Raw genomic sequence first — 18,468 nt, 5'->3', positions numbered from 1 at the left:
ATGGCCCAGAAGGCTTGGCCCATCATTATTATTACCGGGAGAACTATTGTGGTGACATTTACCTTTATTGCTTTTCCTGTGTACATCTTCAACGTGGCAGAAGTGTCCTTCGAGTTCAGTGATTGGGCAACCTCTCAGTACTGAAATGTGTGCCTACCCATTGCAGTGGCTGATGCTCCTGTATCCACTTTCATACTTGGAAGTTTGCAATTTACATAGCGTGTTACAGTAATAGGGTCTGGCTTGACTGCTTTAAGATTAAGAAAAGTGTCAATATCAGAATTGATGGTGTCAAGCTCTTTCACGGTGTGTACTGGTAACACCTTGACTGATTGGTTTCTCGGTTGTCTTGACTTAGCTCTGCATTCTTTTATCAAACGTCCTCTTTTGTGACAGTAAAGACGCTCAGTCTCCTTAAACATCTATGATTTAGGAGTGTCCCGATGTCAGTAACATTTCACCTTAATCATTGATTGCCTCCGCCATATCTTTTTGTACTATAGGTGACTGGAATTATTTCATTCCATGAGTGGCTGCAGGTTCCTGCCCTAATTGGTATATTGTACCATTTTGTGCACTCTGCAGCTCCTGTGAATCTTTTCAGTGCTTTCCTCAGCCAGCGCTCTCTGTTATTGTTTAAAATGTATGGTGACTTCTAGTAATCAGCACTGTATGGTGCAATTGTTAATACCACAACTTAACCGATCCTGCAGCAGGTTGTTTCGGGGTGCTCCAAAACAATAATGTTGTGATTGATTTACCTGGTGCTCTCGCTGTCAAGTTAAATTTTCACCTCTTGATTATGACTGATACTTTGGGTTGAAAATTATCCTTCACTAAATCTCCAAGCTCACCAAATGACTTGGAGTTGGGTGCACTTCGGACTGTGAAATTGTGCATACGACTGTCGGTCTGACTTCTAATATGCTCCGGAGAATTGCTTTGCATTTTGCTTCTTCCCCTTTATTCTTTGCCTAGAAGTAAAAACCAAAGTAAAATCAATATATTGACTCCAGTCCTCAGTGGAGGAGTCAAGTGGGACTATTCGCACGTAGCGCAGCATTCTGGTGAGTTTTTTTTGTTCAGTCATGTTTAAAATGTGAAACTCAGATGTAGGGCTAGAGGCAGTGCCAGGATCATTTATCCTCATTGTTAGATGTGAAAATGTCCTTCTAGAGACTTCTTAAGTTGGACAAATAAATTTTATTTACAAGGTTGCTTCATTAGCTGCATGCTTCAATCTAGTTTATCGTACACTCATTCGAACTGGGAAAACTTCTCCCCTTTGTGATTCCCCATGCTGGAAGTTGATTGGTCATTAAGACCACATGACCCTTACTCAGTAAATCTGGCCTTAAAGTGATAATCACCTCACCCACCATTACTGAAACTAGTTTTATAATCCAGATTGATTAATTGACTTTAAATTCCACCAGTTGCTTTAGTTGGATTCATGGCATTTAGTCGTTCAGTGACACTACCATGATGCCATCATCTGCCAACAGCAGAAGATATTCCGAAGAATCATACGGCTGCAAAACATTAACTCTGCTTCTCTCTGTGCAAATTCTGCTCAGTCTTTCTACCGTTCTCTGTTTTGCAATACTTGAAGATGCATTGTTTAAAGTTGTACCTCTAAGAGGGTAAGCGAGGTTGTCAGTTTTATTCATGGGGCTACTGGCAGGATGTGATAAGAACATAAGAACATAAGAAATAGGAGCAGGAGTAGGCCATCCAGCCCTTCGAGCCTGCCCCGCCATTCAATAAGATCATGGCTGATCTGTCGCTGCTCAGTTCCACTTTCCCGCCCTCTCCCCATAACCCTTAATCCCCTCTCCTATCAAAAACCCATCAACCCACGTCTTAACAATATTTAGCGAGGCAGCCTCCACCACTTCAATGGGCAGAGAATTCCAGAGATTCACCACCCTTTGAGTGAAGAAGTTCCTCCTCAACTCCGTTCTAAACCGCCCCCCTTTTATCTTGAGGCTGTGCCCCTAGTCCTACTGTCTTTTTTGAGCGGGAAGAGTCTTTCCACCTCTATCCTATCCATCCCATTCATCATCTTATACGTCTCAATGAGATCTCCCCTCATTCTTCTAAACTCTAACGAGTACAAGCCCAGTTTATTCAGCCTCTCCTCATAGCTCAACCCCCTCAACTCCGGTATCAGCCTAGTAAACCTCCTCTGCACTCCCTCCAAGGCCAAAATATCTTTGCGCAGGTGCGGCGCCCAAAACTGCACACAGTACTCCAGCCGCGGCCTCACCAATGCCCTATACAGCTGCAGCAAGACCTCCCTACTTTTACATTCAATCCCCCTCGCTATGAAGGCCAGCATCCCATTCGCCTTCCTGACCACCTGCTGCACCTGCAAGCTGGGTTTTTGCGACTCATGCACAAGGACCCCGAGGTCCCTCTGTACCGTCGCCTGCTGCAGTTTTTTGCCCCGTAAGTAATAGTCCTTCCTACCATTCTTCCTACCAAAGTGGACCACCTCACACTTGCCAACATTAAATTCCATTTGCCATTTCCTGGCCCATTCGCCCAGCCTATCTAGATCCTTCTGCAGACTCTCCACACCTTCCGCACAATTTGCCGTTCCACCAATCTTGGTGTCATCAGCAAATTTCGACACCCTACACTCGGTTCCCTCCTCCAGATCATCTATATAAATGGTAAAAAGCTGAGGCCCCAGCACCGACCCCTGGGGCACTCCACTAGTCACCATCCGCCAATCCGAATAGCACCCATTGACCCCCACTCTCTGCCTCCTATTTGACAACCAATCCTCTATCCACGCTGACACCCTACCCCCAACTCCATGCCCCCTGACCTTCTGCAATAACCTCTTGTGAGGCACTTTGTCAAACGCCTTCTGAAAATCTAGAAAGACCACATCCACCGGCTCTCCTCTATCCACCGCCCTAGACACATCCTCATGGAACTCTAGTAAATTTGTCAGACACGACTTCCCTTTAATGAAACGGTGCTGCGTCTGCTCTATCAAGCAATCTCCTTCAAGGTGCCTCGCAATTTCCTCCTTAATGACAGATTCTAACATTTTACCTACCACAGACGTTAAACTAACCGGCCTATAATTCCCCGCCTTTTGCCTGGCACCCTTCTTAAACAACGGCGTAACATTAGCCGTTTTCCAATCATCCGGCACTTCCCCGGAATCCAGCGACGTCTGGAAAATAACCACCAAGGCATCCACTATCACCTCCGCCATTTCTTTCAGAACCCTCGGATGCATTCCATCCGGTCCTGGGGACTTGTCCACAATCAGCCCCTCCAGTCTGTCGAGCACCGCCTCTCTAGTAACAGTAATGTCATTAAGACCCTCCAGTCCTACCACCTTTCCATCGTTAACACCCGGCAAATTATTCACGTCCTCCTCCGTGAAGACAGAAACAAAAAAGTTATTCAATACCAATTTTTCTGTGATGGTAATGTAGTAGTAATGGATTGGTAATCCAGAAGCCAATTTGAATGCTGGGATGAAATGGGTTCAAATCTGACCATGCAGATGATGAAATTTGAATTTGACTAATCTGCATAGCCTAATTGAATAATTTTATTGTAAACTTTGATTTAACTTTTATTTCTTAATTTTATAAATTTTATTTCTAATAGTAAATTTCAGTTTAGTGGACAAAATGATAGCTAAAAGTATTATCAGAACAATGTTTGGTATTATTTCAGTTGACTCTCCTTTTATTGATAGATTTTGCTGGCTGCTCATGCATGATTTAACATTTTCATTTGTCATGAAGATTTGCTTAATGCTATTTTTCTTGCCTCAGTCTAACCATTAGGATTGTCATCGCGTTGGTTTTCTAATTACTGTTTTGCTAATGATTTATTTTTCTGTGATTATATATTTCAGCCAATTGAATGCAAGTGTAAAACATAACTTCGCAAATTTACATGCATGTACATTGTTACGGTGGTGTTAATGTAATTAGTCCATCTTCTATGACCTTACTCACAATGCTGTAATGGAAGTGACAGGGATGGAGGATGACACTTGATTCGCTTGGAACATCGGTGTTGAACGCAAAAGCTAGAGATGAATGCTGAGCAAGAAATGACATAGCAGAAGCATGTGTTTTTGTATGCAATTTAAATTAAGTGTTAACTATAAATTAGAAATGGAAAAAGATTGGTATAAAAATGTAAACAGGATGAATAGTCTGGAGAGGAAGCTTGTGCATATGTAAGTTTATGGAGACTGACGAACAACCTTTATAAACTTGAGTACATATACATGCATTTCCTTCCTTCCTGTTATGCTCCCTGTGGTACAGTTGTGGGCTGATTAAGTAACCTTGACCTTTTTTGCATTGAATTACTCCTTGTGCTTGATGCCAAGTGTGTTCAAGTGCTCTTTTGGTTTTAAATAAACAAAACAAACATGTGCATTACTCTGCATTTTTCTTGCACATAGTTGATTCTAATGTCCAATTCCAATGTTTTCCTTAAAAAAAACTCAGATGAGTCATTCTAAAGTAATATCAGAAAAGTTTTTTTTCACCTAAGCAACCAGCATAGCTGCTAAGTATTCAATTGATGTTAATGTACATTGTCTTAAAATAGAAGCAATTAACCACATTCTTCCATGACCTCTTTAAGCAGGTCTATTTAATTAGATTGCAATTTAAAAATGCCCAGGGAAGGAAGCACTGTGTCCTTTCCAGTTCACACTAAAGGCAGTTTCATAAGATATCCTTTGCAATATTTTCAATGAGACCAAGAAAGTCTCTTACAATCCTCTTTCACGTCACTCTTTTCTGATTTTAATGGTAGAAAGCACAGTATTCATAGGGGAAGGAACTATCTTGTAATAGTGTTTTTTTAAGGAACTTGGTTAAAAAGGTTTGAAAGCTGTTGAATTGGATTGTTTTTAATATTGTCTGTTACTAAGGATGGGTATGTTGTTTGACTAGATTGGGAATATCAGAGTCTTGATCCAACTAAATTAGCTGTGACCAATTTTGGGTGTTCATGAGAAATTTGGGGCCTCACTTTAATTGTGCTTGTTCCTCTTTGACAATTTTGGACTATTCCTCCACTGATGTCATTTTCATAGTTTTAGCACAAGTGTTTCCTGTTTGGACCTTGCTGCCCACGTGATATTGCCATTATATACCTTGCTGGAAAAAATGATAAAGATATTGAGTATATTAGCAAAGGATAAGCTTCATCAGGCACTTGAGCCATGTAGAAGAGAAGATGGTGACAGAAAGGTAGCACAGTAGTTAGCCCTGCTGCCTCACAACGCCAAGGACCCAGGTTCAATTCTGGCCTTGGCTGACTGTCTGTGTGGAGTTTGCATATTCTCCCTGTGTCTGCATAGGTTTCTTCTGGGTGCTCAGGTTTCCTCCCATAGTCCAAAGGTATGCAGGTTAGTTGATTGGTCATGCTAAATTGGCTTTTAGTGTCTGTGGGAATTAGCAGGGTAAATGCATGGGACTATGGGGATAGGGCCTGAGTGGGATTGTTGTCGGTGCAGTCTCAATGGGCTGAATGGCATCCTTATGCACTGTAGGAATTCTATGATTCTGTTCTAAAATAGTTGAGACTGACACAAAGCCACTTAGGTGTTAGTATGAATAAAGATAAAGAATGCAAATATGGAAAATCAGGACAAAGTGACTTAGTGAGACAGAAGCAGAGAATCTGCTATTGAAAGAGACCTTGAATGTAGTGAAGTTGGTGGGTGGACAGCATTTTGAGGCTGAGACTAGGAGAATTTGTATAAGGTAGTTAAGTGCATGTTGAAATTACTTAGGATTGTTGCTGTGTGCAAAGTAAAAGGGAGTAGATCATGAAGTTGATCTGATGCTTGGGAGAGTCATATGCGAAGCAAGTTTTAAATTAAATTCACAGAATAGGGAAGAGTGGGAACTGATGTAGAATGGTTTGAGGTGTTTGAAGGAGATGATGGTACAGAGGAATGGGGTGGAAGGCAAAGGTGTGGTTTGACAAAAAAATGCTTCATCACTGTTTCAGCTATTTGAGTAGGTCAAGCATTGGAGTGAAGTGGCTCCTGTGATGGAAAAGTTGCCAGGGTCAGTTGGCCAGATGGGTCGCTTGTGATGCAGAATGATGCTAATGGCGCAGACTCAATCCCTAGATTGGTCTGCCTTCTTGTTTCTGTCTTGTGGAGAGAAATGCCCATGGTTCTTTGTGGACTATGCCGAATTACTTATGGCAAATCAGCATTTCAATAGATTTTTTCAGAAGGAGTTTGAAAATGATGATTGGCCCCTTCCTGTTTCCAGACAGGCAGTTCACCTGAATACAACAAAAAGTGGTTTTTGTAATTTGTAATTTTTTTAAGTCACTTTCAGATGCAAGCAGGAACATCCTGATGCCTTTCCTCATGTCTTTCTTTATTAAACTGACACTGAAAAATCTTTGGTCTGCTCAGTTAAGAACAGCAGTTCTGGATTGATCGCATTCCTTGATGATAGTTGCAGCTCTTGTATTAAACATAGTAACTGAGATAAAAGTAACTATCCTACAAGGGTGTTGACAAGATTTACCCTGATATGTGTAGCATGTAGATTAAGCCATTAAAAACTATACCAACATATTAGTCTAGTGCCTATATTGAGTTCTAGGAATTCTCTTTTGACATGCTTCTCAGCAGACTTACAAGGCCCTCAATGTATCAAAGAAGCTAGCGCACATTTCTCACTGGATGTATTTTGCCTGCCATTATCAGGGAAGGCCAAACAGAAGGAGTCCTTTCCTATACTTGCAGATGTACATTTTTCATATATAGATTAAGTTCTTCTGACTGAAGTCCCGTCCCCAAGATTAGTGTGCTCTGAGGCACTGCAAACCAGTCCTGGAGATTGTTTGCAACAAAGAAGGTAAGTAATTTGAAGCTGGGAGGAGCTATTCTGCTCTGATCTTGTCTCTGCTCCTGACTCTGACCAGCACCTTGTTTGGTACTGACCCATGATCCAGTGCCAGTTGTTAAGTCCTGAGTTTCTTTTTTGTTTGATCAACAAACTTACTCAGGACCCACTTATCTCAGGGTCACTGCAAGCCTAGAAATGAAGGGCTTCCCTGGCGGACTATTGTGTCAAGCAGGTATCAGATCCAATATGTGAAGAGCTTCAGGTCTTGTCATTCTGGTGCAAGGAATGCACTCTGTGCCTCAACAGTTACAGCTTCTATGTCCAAGCTGAGTAAGAGAGTGTGGGCCAACAGCAACCTGACTCAGAACAACAAACTGCAAGTTTATCAAGCTTGTATCCCACTGAATTGCTCTACTGTGGTGTGACCTGCAAATGGAAGAAAAGGCTGAACAATTTGCACTTTCATTGTTTCATATGTATCTTTGGTATATCTCTTGGCAGGGCTAGGTCACCAACTTAGAGGGCCTAGAGCATGCACATTCTGTCAGCAAGCACTCATTGCTAAGTCAACAACTTTGGTGCTGGCTCAGCTAGATTTATCTGTCCTAATTTGAGTACTCAAAAGCAGAATTGGGTTGTATGTCAAATACCTAATGTACAACAAAATAACTAGTGGATCACAACCTCCAGAGTGTCAATATCTCTGCTATAAGTGAGTTATAAAGGTGGTTGACTTTGGCAATTGGGTGACAGCCACAAATGGTGTAGTCTAGAGGCCAATTATTCGGATCGTTTTTGTAAGAAGCGAGAAGAAATGAAAAGCTCAGCTAGCTGCAAAGCAGGCCCAGAGAAAACAGAAGCCAGTGAATTGTGCACCTTCTGAACTCACTATTTTCCTCTGCAGCAAATGTGGGAGAGACTGCCATGCTAGAGTGGGGCACCTGAGCCACACCAGGCAATAGTAAACACAGAATTGACTACCACAACATAAAACATTCTTGATGAAATAGAAAGTTTCCATGACCAAGGATAAATCAAAGTGCGATGCATTGTGCGCCACCTCTCATCTGAATAATACTCCATACCTCTCTTTCACTGAGGAATGCCAAAAACCATCGCTGGAATATTAAAACAATGAAGCAGTTTTTCCTTAATAGATTTTATTGTGCTTTTACACATGAAACGAACAAACTGATACGGTAGATAAAACCTCAGTGGAGAGGAGAGGTTGATTGATCAGACCAAATTGTAATTATAGATGAAATAAAGGGTTTTTACAGCAACTTTATAATATTGAGGCAAGTGGAATTGAGGTGGAAGATAACTTATTGAGTGAAATTACAGGCATGAAAGACCGAATAGCTTTCTTTATTTACTACTTCCTAAATTCTTAAGGCCTTGGGATGTCCTAAAGCTGATGAATCTTTTGACACACGGTCACTGTTGTGGTCTGGGTAAACACAACTGTTAACTTGTGCACAGCAGAGTTCCACAAATAATACGTTGAACAATTGACCTATTTTTGGTTGTTCTAGTTAAGCAAAAAAATTACCTAAAATTCTGGGGAAATTTTGTGATTGCTTAATCTCAGAGGTGAAGATTATCACGTTCTTCATTGTATGGTTACAATTCTGGTATGGTTCTGATGGGTACATCGGTGACTGCTAAGGGTGATCAACTGGAAGATTCTGCAATAACAAAAGGCTGAAATATAGCAGAAATAAGTGAATTCATAATTTGAAAGACTAACTTATTTAAGAAGAAAGTATTTCATTGATTTATGGTATGCAGGTTTTCAAACTCCATCCATAAAAACATTCCAGGAGCACTTGCAGAATCCTCTTTTCTATTTTTGTTAGTGGTACCTTATTTGCAATTACACCGATAACGTAGTCTGGTTTTGGGCAGCTAAGTTAGGACAGATAGTCCCTGCAGCAGATCTCCACGCATGAAAATTGAAAAGAAACTGTTCCATGTGAGTAGTATTGTACCAAAAGATTTGACTTGTACTGAGCGTTAAAAGTTTTGTGCCAGTTGACCTATATCTCGAGGGTCTGAATGACATAAAACATACTTTGGAGATGGAAAAAGTTTTATGTGATATAACACCAGGCTGGGAGTAGAAAAGTCTTGTGGCACATACATTATTGTGCAGGGATTGAGATTATCAGTTCATGGTTTAATTTTGATGTATAGTGATATTCGCCGCCCTGCCGAAGTATTCATCCTAGTGTTATAGAGATCTGTGTAAACTAACCATTTATAAGCCATACTTGAAAAAAACAATCAAATTGTATTGTATTTTTGTATCCTAATTTAAACGCACACAGTGTGACAACTTTACTTGCTCACAATATAATTAGTGAAATCCTAATAATAATATAACCAATACATCATTTGTATAAGAAAAACACTGAGTAATAAGCAAAAGTAGCCTTTTAACTAAACAAAATTAAGTAATAAAATTATACTGATTTTTGATTTGAAAATCTGCTCTGACAGACCTGCAGAAAGAGATAAAGCACATTCAAATGTTCTTTTTGCCACTAATCTTCTGGATTAATGGATTTTGTTTGAATAATCTCTCTCAATGATTAGAAACTCAGAGTCAGCTTCTTTGATGGCCGCAATAGATAGATTGCGTAACAGAGCCATAAAAGCAAGGAAGGTTTTATGTTTTGTTCCTTCTCTGGGCTGACTTTATTTCTTCTGAGTGGGGAAAAGTTTTCTGCAACAGTGTGCCTTGGAACCAACAAGGAAACAGACCACGAGTAATGATCCAGGTTTAGTTAACCTATTGATGTGTTAACATTTATCTAATAGTTTTTAATTTGTTAATTCATGAGATCCGGGTGTTGCTGGTTGGACCAGCATTATTGCCTGTCTCAAATTTCCCTTGAGAAGATGGTGGTGAGCTGTCGCCTCCAGGATTTTGATCCAACAACAGTGTAGGAAGGGCAATATAGTTCCAAGCCGGGATGACGTGAAGCTCAGAAGGGAAACTAACAGGTGGTATCGACCCCATGCATCTGCTGTCCTTGTTTTTTTTTAGGTGGTAAGATTATCAGTTTGGAAGCTGTCGAAGGAGCCTTGGTGAGTAGCTGTAATGCATCTTGTTGATGGTACACACTATGTGTTGATACTGGAGAGCGTGAATGTTGAAGATGGTGATGGGCTGCTTTGACCTGGGTGGTGTCCAGTGTTTGTGTTGTTGGACCTGTACTCATCAAGGCAATTTGAAAGTAGTCCATCTCAGCTCCTGACTAATGCCTTGGTGGATAGGCTGTGGAGAGTCAGGAGATGAGCTACTGTATGCAGAATTTTGAGCCTGTAATCAGCTCTTGTGGTCATGTGTTCATGTGACTAATCCAGTTAAATTTCTGGTCTGAGGTAAGCCCAGGATGTTGATGGCAGAGGATTCTGTGATGGTGATGTCATTAAAAATTGAGTTGGAATGGTTAAATTCTCTTGTTGGAGTTGGTCATTGCCTGGGACTTGTGTGGCACAAATGTTACTTGCCACCACTCCAAGCCTGAATATTGTCCAGATCCTGCTGCATATGGGCATGGGCTGCTAATACCGATCACAGTGTGATTGCGTTCATTGTAGCTTGAAGAGAGAAATGTGCCATGATCGCTGACTGACTTCAAAGGACAGATGAAACTATCCCCAGTGAACTAGGTAAATCCATTAATGGCTGATATGGCAGAAGATTAGTAGGAGGTATTCAGAAAAGAATTTAAGGTAATAGAGAAACCAGTTTATTCCCCAGAGGCAAGAGCTTTACTTGCCTAAAGTTACAGCCTTGGACAACTGAAGGGGTAAGACAACACAAGAATAAGTAAGAAACACACAAAAATGTGAAAAAAGCATATGTAAATGGGAAAGAGGCAAAGGGTGACAATAAAAGATTGGTTAGGGCAAGATTAGGGCCAGTCAGAGACAGCAGCAGGAAGTTGTGCGTGGGGCCTGAAGAGATAGGAGAGGCACTGAATGAGTATTTTTCGTCAGTATTCACGCAGGAAAAAGTCAGTGTAGTCGAGGAGAATACTGCGATACCAGGTAGTAGGCTAGACGGGATTGAGGTACATAAGGAGGAGGTGTTGGCAATTCTTAAGAGTGTGAAAATAGATAAGTCTCCTGGGCCGGATGGGATTTACCCTAGGATTCTCTGGGAGGCTTGGGAGGAGATTGCAGAGCCTTTGGCTTTGATCTTCATGTCATCATTGGCTTCAGGTATAGTGCCGGAAGACTGGAGGATAGCAAATGTTGTCCCCTTGTTCAAGAAGGGGAGTAGAGACCATCCTGGGAACTATAGACCAGTGAGCCTTACTTCTGTTGTGGGCAAAATTTTGGAAAGAATTATAAGGGATAGGATTTATAATCATCTAGAGGGAAATAAATTGATAGTCAACACGGTTTTGTGAAGGGTAGGTCGTGCCTCACAAACCTTATTGAGTTTTTTGAAAAGGTGACCAAAGAGGTGGATAAGGGTAAGGCAGTTGACGTGGTGTATATGGATTTTAGCAAAGCGTTTGATAAGATTCCCCATGGTAGGCTATTGCAGAAAATGCAGATGCATGGGATTGAGGGTGATCTAGCAGTTTGGATCAGGAATTGGCTAGCTGATAGAAGACAGGTTGGTGGTTGATGGGAAATATTCAACCTGGAGTGCAGTTACAAGTGGTGTACCTCAAGGATCTGTTTTGGGGCCACTAATGTTTGTCATTTTTATAAATGACCTAGATGAGGGTGTAGAAGGATGGATTAGTAAATTTGCTGACGACACCAAAGTCGGAGGAGTTGTAGACTGAGGATGGATGTTACAGTTTGCAGAGGGACATAAATAAGCTGCAGAGCTGGGCCGAGAGGTGGCAGATGGAGTTTAATACGGAAAAGTGTGAGGTGATTCACTCTGGTAAGAGTAACAGGAGTACAGAATATAGGGCTAATGGAAGGACTCTTAGTAGTGTTGACGAACAGAGAGATCTCGGGGTACATGTGCATAGCTCCCTGAAAGTTGGCACCCAGGTTGATAAGGTTGTTAAGAAGGCGTACGGTGTGTTAGCTTTTATTGGTAGAGGGATTGAATTTCGGAGCCGTGAGGTCATGTTACAACTGTACAAAACTCTGGTGCGGCCGCACTTGGAGTATTGCGTACAGTTCTGGTCGCCGCATTATAAGAAAGATGTGGAGGCATTGGAAAGGGTGCAGAGGAGGTTTACCAGGATGTTGCCTGGTATGGTGGGAAGGTCTTATGAGGAAAGGCTGAAGGACTTGAGGTTATTTTCATTAGAGAGAAGAAGGTTACGAGGTGACCTGATTGAGGCATACAAGATGATCAAAGGATTGGATAGGGTGGACAGTGAGAGCCTTTTACCTCGGATGGTGATGGCTAACACAAGGGGACATAGCTTTAAATTAAGGGGTGGTAATTATAGGACGGATGTCAGAGGTAGGTTCTTTACTCAGAGGGTAGTAAGGTTGTGAAATGCCCTGCCTACAGCAGTTGTGGACACGCCAACTTTAAGGGCATTCAAATGGTCAGTGGATAGGCATATGGATAACATTGGAATAGTTTAGGTTAGAGGGTGGTTAGATTCGTTCCACTGGTCGGCGCAACATCGAGGGCCGAAGGGCCTGTGCTGCACTATAATGTTCTATGTTATATGTAAGAAAGAATCACAAAGGAAATATTTAAAAAAAAAACTTCGCAAGGGGTATCAAAATCAATATAATATTATTTTACGATTATGCTGGTACAAAAAGAGTGTTCGTGGGTCTCTTGAAAACTGCTAATGGTGATATTGCCAATGAAAATGGGTAAATGACAGACATGCTGAGTTTTCATCAATATTTAAGAACATAAGAACATAAGAAATAGGAGCAGGAGTAGGCCATCTAGCCCTTCGAGCCTGCCCCGCCATTCAATAAGATCATGGCTGATCTGTTGTGGCTCAGTTCCACTTTCCCGCCCTCTCCCCATAACCCTTAATCCCCTCTCTTATCAAAAACCCATCAACCCGCTTCTTAAAAATATTTAGCGAGGCAGCCTCCACCACTTCAACGGGCAGAGAATTCCAGAGATTCACCACCCTTTGAGTGAAGAAGTTCCTCCTCAACTCCGTTCTAAACCGCCTCCCCTTTATCTTGAGGCTGTGCCCCCTAGTCCTACTGTCTTTTTTGAGCGGGAAGAGTCTCTCCACCTCTATCCTATCCATCCCATTCATCATCTTATACGTCTCAATGAGATCTCCCCTCATTCTTCTAAACTCTAGCGAGTACAAGCCTAGTTTATTCAGCCTCTCCTCATAGCTCAACCCCCTCAACTCCGGTATCAGCCTAGTAAACCTCCTCTGCACTCCCTCCAGGGCCAAAATATCCTTGCACAGGTGCGGCGCCCAAAACTGCAGAAAGACATTAGCGTGCCAGAAATTCTAAAAAAACTAAAGTTGAATTAGTGAAGGCCTCATCAAAATTTATGTAACCAACCTACATGAAGAAAATAATGATACTAAAAACTGACACCCCGAGATGACATTGTAAGCTGTGTAGTTGGAAGTATAAAATTGGAGATATTGAGTGGGTAAAATGATTGACAATTTGGTATCAATATAGGCAAATGTGAGGTCATCCACTTCGAACCTCAAAAGGATAGAACAGCATTTTGTCTAAATGGTGAAAAGCTAGAAACTGCGGCAGCCCAAAGCAATCTGGGGGTCTAGGTACATTGGTTGTTATGAACCTGTGCAGGAAATAGCCAAAATAGCTGATGGAATTTAAAAAAAAAATAAATTAATGAACAAGAATAAAAAGGGGTAGAAGTTATTCTTCATTTATACAAAACCCTCATTAGATCACATGTGGAGTACTACGAGCAATGCTAGGCACCACACTTCAGAAAGGGTATATTGATTTTTAGGAATGAAGGTTTATTAGAATGATACCTGTACTCCAAGGGTTAAATTAGAAGGAGATACTATATAATTATATAGATTATATAATCCTACCAGTATTCAGAAGATTGAAGGGCAACTTGATGCCTTATCCATGGTTGGATACCTGTTACTCATTGTCAATGTTTGCATTTGGGCCAGAAATAATTTAAAATTTGTATTATTGAACCAAGAGGGTATTAATGTCATCGAGACTGAAGGGGAGAAAAACAAATATAGAAAATTTGGATTTAAGATATTTCAAATTTTTGTTGCCATCTCTTCATGTGTTTCATTTTGCAGATATCTACTGATCTGGAATAGCTGTATTATTCATTTCAATTTGAATTTGATGGGATATAATTCTAAAACTAAGGCATGCAGTGTTGATTGGGCCAAACTAAAATTTGAGGTGATATACTAGCATAATAGAGCAAGAGTGGCTTCACAGTTCAATCCATAGGCTTCTTCCAACACTCCCTTATTGAAGCTCTTCAATCTAATTTCCACCTTGTTCACACACACAGATTACCTTGGTTAAAGGCACCAGTGTCACCCTTAGTGACAAAGTGTTCCGTGCACCGCGCCTCAAAAGCTACTAAACTTAGGTTTTCCTCATTTCTTGTTCAACTTCTGTCATTGAAGTGCTTTGGGATTTTTTTTCTATTAAAGGTTCTGCACTGCAATTTATTTGTGTTGTTGATTATTGTTATCACATCTGGCTATGTTATTGTTGTGATCAAGTCACAATGTAATTGAATTCGTTCTGTCAACATCTGGAAAATCAAATTACCTAAAAACTGAACACGTTAACTTGGCAGCCGTGCATTAAGCTGAGTACAGTCAAAATTACCTTGTCATATATATAAAGCTACATAGTCCAGTTTTTGTTGTAAATCTTAGCTGGTTGATGCTGTTGTTTATATTCTGCGTGAGTCTTCTCACCCTATGTTATCTAATCCTATCAGCATGTCAATGTACAAAGTTAAATCTTGTTTGTGACTGTTCCATGACATTGTAAGTATGGTGTTAATTTGTATCCAGAAAGAAAAGTGCTGAGTTTAGTTTTGTTTTTGCTTAGTGACTTCAGAGTGTAGTGGAAGCTTTGCTAGACATTACCTGTCAATGTAAACATGCATGCTGTAAAAATCTAAGAGCCAAGATATTTGAGACTGTAAAGGGAATTCTGTGATCTAATTATGTACTGTGCCTGTTATATGAAGGATGTGTGGATTGCAAACCATGGGGATATTTTCTGTTACAGCTTGTAGTGTTTTGCAAGCCACTAAATAAGACTGATCGTGAAGGTGAGTAGAGACAGAGAATGGGTTTGCAAAGTTATGACCTCAGGATTGTAATGTCTCCCATGGTTGAAGCACCTACTGTTCAACCTCACACATGGAGAATGGTCATTTATTATCATGTGATACTAGACACGAAACTAGAAGGGCGAAAGTTGGAATTTTTGAAAGATCTTATTGAGTTATTCGGATGAAAATTAAAATAATGGTTGAATTCATCAATTTAAATGAACTATTAAATCCTTGAACCATCTTTTAAAATAATTTATAGAGCGCCTCAATAATGCTGCTGGTTTGCTTCATTGTGGGAGTGTTCATGAAGGCCTTGTGAATTCCCTGTGGCTTTGACAAGACAATAACCAAATTGGTCGAATCTTCTTCATCCTTAGTTTTTTTTCCCCAATCTGTTAACAGGAAATGAGGAACATTGAACATCAGCAATTGTCCTGTTGCCTAGGCAACATATTCATTTTCAGACAATTAACTTTCTGTGACTGATTTTTGGTTTGGAGAATTGATTGTCTTGGCGCTGCAGCCTCCTGAGCAATATCTGCAGTCTGATTAGGTGTGGCATATGCTTGCCGTGTGAAAAAAATCACGGGTTTGCATGTCATTCAGATACTTTGTTTTTGATTATAGGGCATGCAAGATATAAATAAGACTAAGTTTTAAAGATAGTGGATACTGAGAGAAACACAACTAATTTAGTTGGAGCTTTGCTCTGAGATTAATGAGAAGAATTGACAAGTTGTAATGATTCAGGTAGGAGTTTTAGAAGTTTCAAAAGCAAAATACTGTAGAGACTGGAAATCGGAAATAAACTGAAAATGCTGCAAGTACTCAGCAGGTTAGGCCACATCCATGGTGAAAGAATATGAAGTAGGTATGAAGAAAGCAATTTGCAGCACCCATTGAAATATTTCATCGTTCAAAAATAAGTTTCTAAAAGAGATTCAGCTTCATAGAATTCATGGAAAATTACTTCTATTGAAATTTAGATGCTCAGTATAGAGCAAAGAAAAGCTTTCTTTGTAGGTTGATTATTAGTGGAGCTTGCCTGTTATAGCTTCCTTGCTATTATATTCATCGGTCTTCACAGAGGAGGAAGTGAATAATTTGCTGGGTGTTAGAGATGAAAAGGTGGTAGGACTGGAAGGTCTCAATGACATTACTGTTACTAGAGAGGTGGTGCTCGACAGACTGGAGGGGCTGATTGTGGACAAGTCCCCAGGACCGGATGGAATGCATCCGAGGGTTCTGAAAGAAATGGCGGAGGTGATAGTGGATGCCTTGGTGGTTATTTTCCAAACGTCGCTGGATTCCGGGGAAGTGCCGGAAGATTGGAAAACGGCTAATGTTACGCCGTTGTTTAAGAAGGGTGCCAGGCAAAAGGCGGGGAATTATAGGCCGGTTAGTTTAACGTCTGTTGTAGGTAAAATGTTAGAATCCGTCATCAAGGAGGAAATAGTGAGGCACCTTGAGGGGAATTGCTTGATAGAGCAGACGCAGCATGGTTTCGTTAAGGGGAAGTCGTGTCTGACAAATTTACTGGAGTTCTATGAGGATGTGTCTAGGGCGGTGGATAGAGGAGAGCCGGTGGATGTGGTCTGTCTTGATTTTCAGAAGGCGTTTGACAAGGTACCTCACAAGAGGTTACCGCAGAAGGTCAGGGGACATGGAGTTGGGGGTTGGGTGTTAGCGTGGATAGAGGACTGGTTGTCAAATAGGAGGCAGAGAGTGGGGGTCAATGGGTGCTATTCGGATTGGCGGTTGGTGACTAGTGGAGTGCCTCAGGGGTCGGTGCTGGGGCCTCAGCTATTTACCATTTATATAGATGATCTGGAGGAGGGAACCGAGTGTATGGTGTCGAAATTTGCTGATGACACCAAGATTGGTGGAACGGCAAATTGCGCGGAGGGTGTGGAGAGTCTGCAGAAGGATCTAGATAGGCTGGGCAAATGGGCCAGGAACTGGCAAATGGAATTTAATGTTGGCAAGTGCGAGGTGGTCCACTTTGGTAGGAATAATGGTAGGAAGGATTATTACTTACGTGGCGAAAAACTGCAGCAGGCGACGGTGCAGAGGGACCTCGGGGTCCTTGTGCATGAGTCGCAAAAACCCAGCTTGCAGGTGCAGCAGGTGGTCAGGAAGGCGAATGGGATGCTGGCCTTCATAGCGAGGGGGATTGAATATAAAAGTAGGGAGGTCTTGCTGCGGCTGTATAGGGCATTGGTGAGGCCACAGCTGGAGTACTGTGTGCAGTTTTGGGCGCCGTACTTACGCAAGGATATTTTGGCCTTGGAGGGAGTGCAGAGGAGGTTTACTAGGCTGATGCCAGAGTTGAGGGGGTTGAGCTATGAGGAGAGGCTGAATAAACTGGGCTTGTACTCGTTAGAGTTTAGAAGAATGAGGGGAGATCTCATTGAGACGTATAAGATGATGAATGGGATGGATAGGATAGAGGTGGAGAGACTCTTCCCATTCAGAAAGGACAGAAGGACTAGGGGGCACAGCCTCAAGATAAAGGGGGGGCGGTTTAGAACGGAGTTGAGGAAGAACTTCTTCACTCAAAGGGTGGTGAATCTCTGGAATTCTCTGCCCGTTGAAGTGGTGGAGGCTACCTCGCTAAATATTTTTAAGACGCGGGTTGATGGGTTTTTGATAAGCGAGGGGATTAAGGGTTATGGGGAGAGGGCGGGAATGTGGAACTGAGCCACGACAGATCAGCCATGATCTTATTGAATGGCGGGGTAGGCTCGAAGGGCTGGATGGCCTACTCCTGCTCCTATTTCTTATGTTCTTATGTAAAGAAGCGATTTAACTCATTATGCCTGTGTGGTGATGAGTAGAGAATAGTAATTTGGATTTTAAGCTATTTGTTGACAACACCAAGATTTTGTGACCAGGCTTGCCCATGAAGAATGAGCACTGATGTAAATTAAATAGATTATGCAGATAATAAAGCTCAAAGCTGCTTCAGTTTGGTTTTGATTGGTATTTACTGGTCGTTTTTCCAGTGAGATCACAGATATCTTGTTTTCCATGTTCTCTTGTGGCTTAAAGGTTTGTGACACAGGATTTAGTTTGAATGATGCCTTTCATAATTATCAAATGTCATGAAAATATGCACGTCTAATGAAATCAAAGGGTAAGGATGCATTTTTTTCACTGAAATTGTGTCCGCATGCCTTTGTTCAACAACTTGTATTTATAGAACATGGAGACATGTCACATTAATTATTAAAAGCCAGTCCATACAAGGAGAGATTTAGAAGAGTCTTATCAAGGAGTTGAGCTTTGGGGAACATCTTAAAGGGGTAAGAGAAAATGGAAAGACGGAAAATTTAGAGAGAG

The 18,468-nt window shown here is 41.3% G+C and overlaps 1 protein-coding gene across 6 annotated transcripts in view; it reads left to right on the top strand.

Annotated features, from left to right (window-relative positions):
• dagla (diacylglycerol lipase, alpha) overlaps positions 1 to 18,468 on the top strand; it is a 379,214-nt gene that overhangs the window by 30,216 nt on the left and 330,530 nt on the right. The window lies entirely within an intron of this gene.

The sequence above is a fragment of the Carcharhinus amblyrhynchos genome, chromosome 6 (genome assembly GCF_965287045.1).
Source record: "Carcharhinus amblyrhynchos chromosome 6, sCarAmb.v2.hapA, whole genome shotgun sequence".
NCBI lineage: Eukaryota > Metazoa > Chordata > Chondrichthyes > Carcharhiniformes > Carcharhinidae > Carcharhinus > Carcharhinus amblyrhynchos.
Note: the sequence above shows the minus strand (reverse complement) of the source record. Positions and strands in the feature narration are given on the sequence as shown.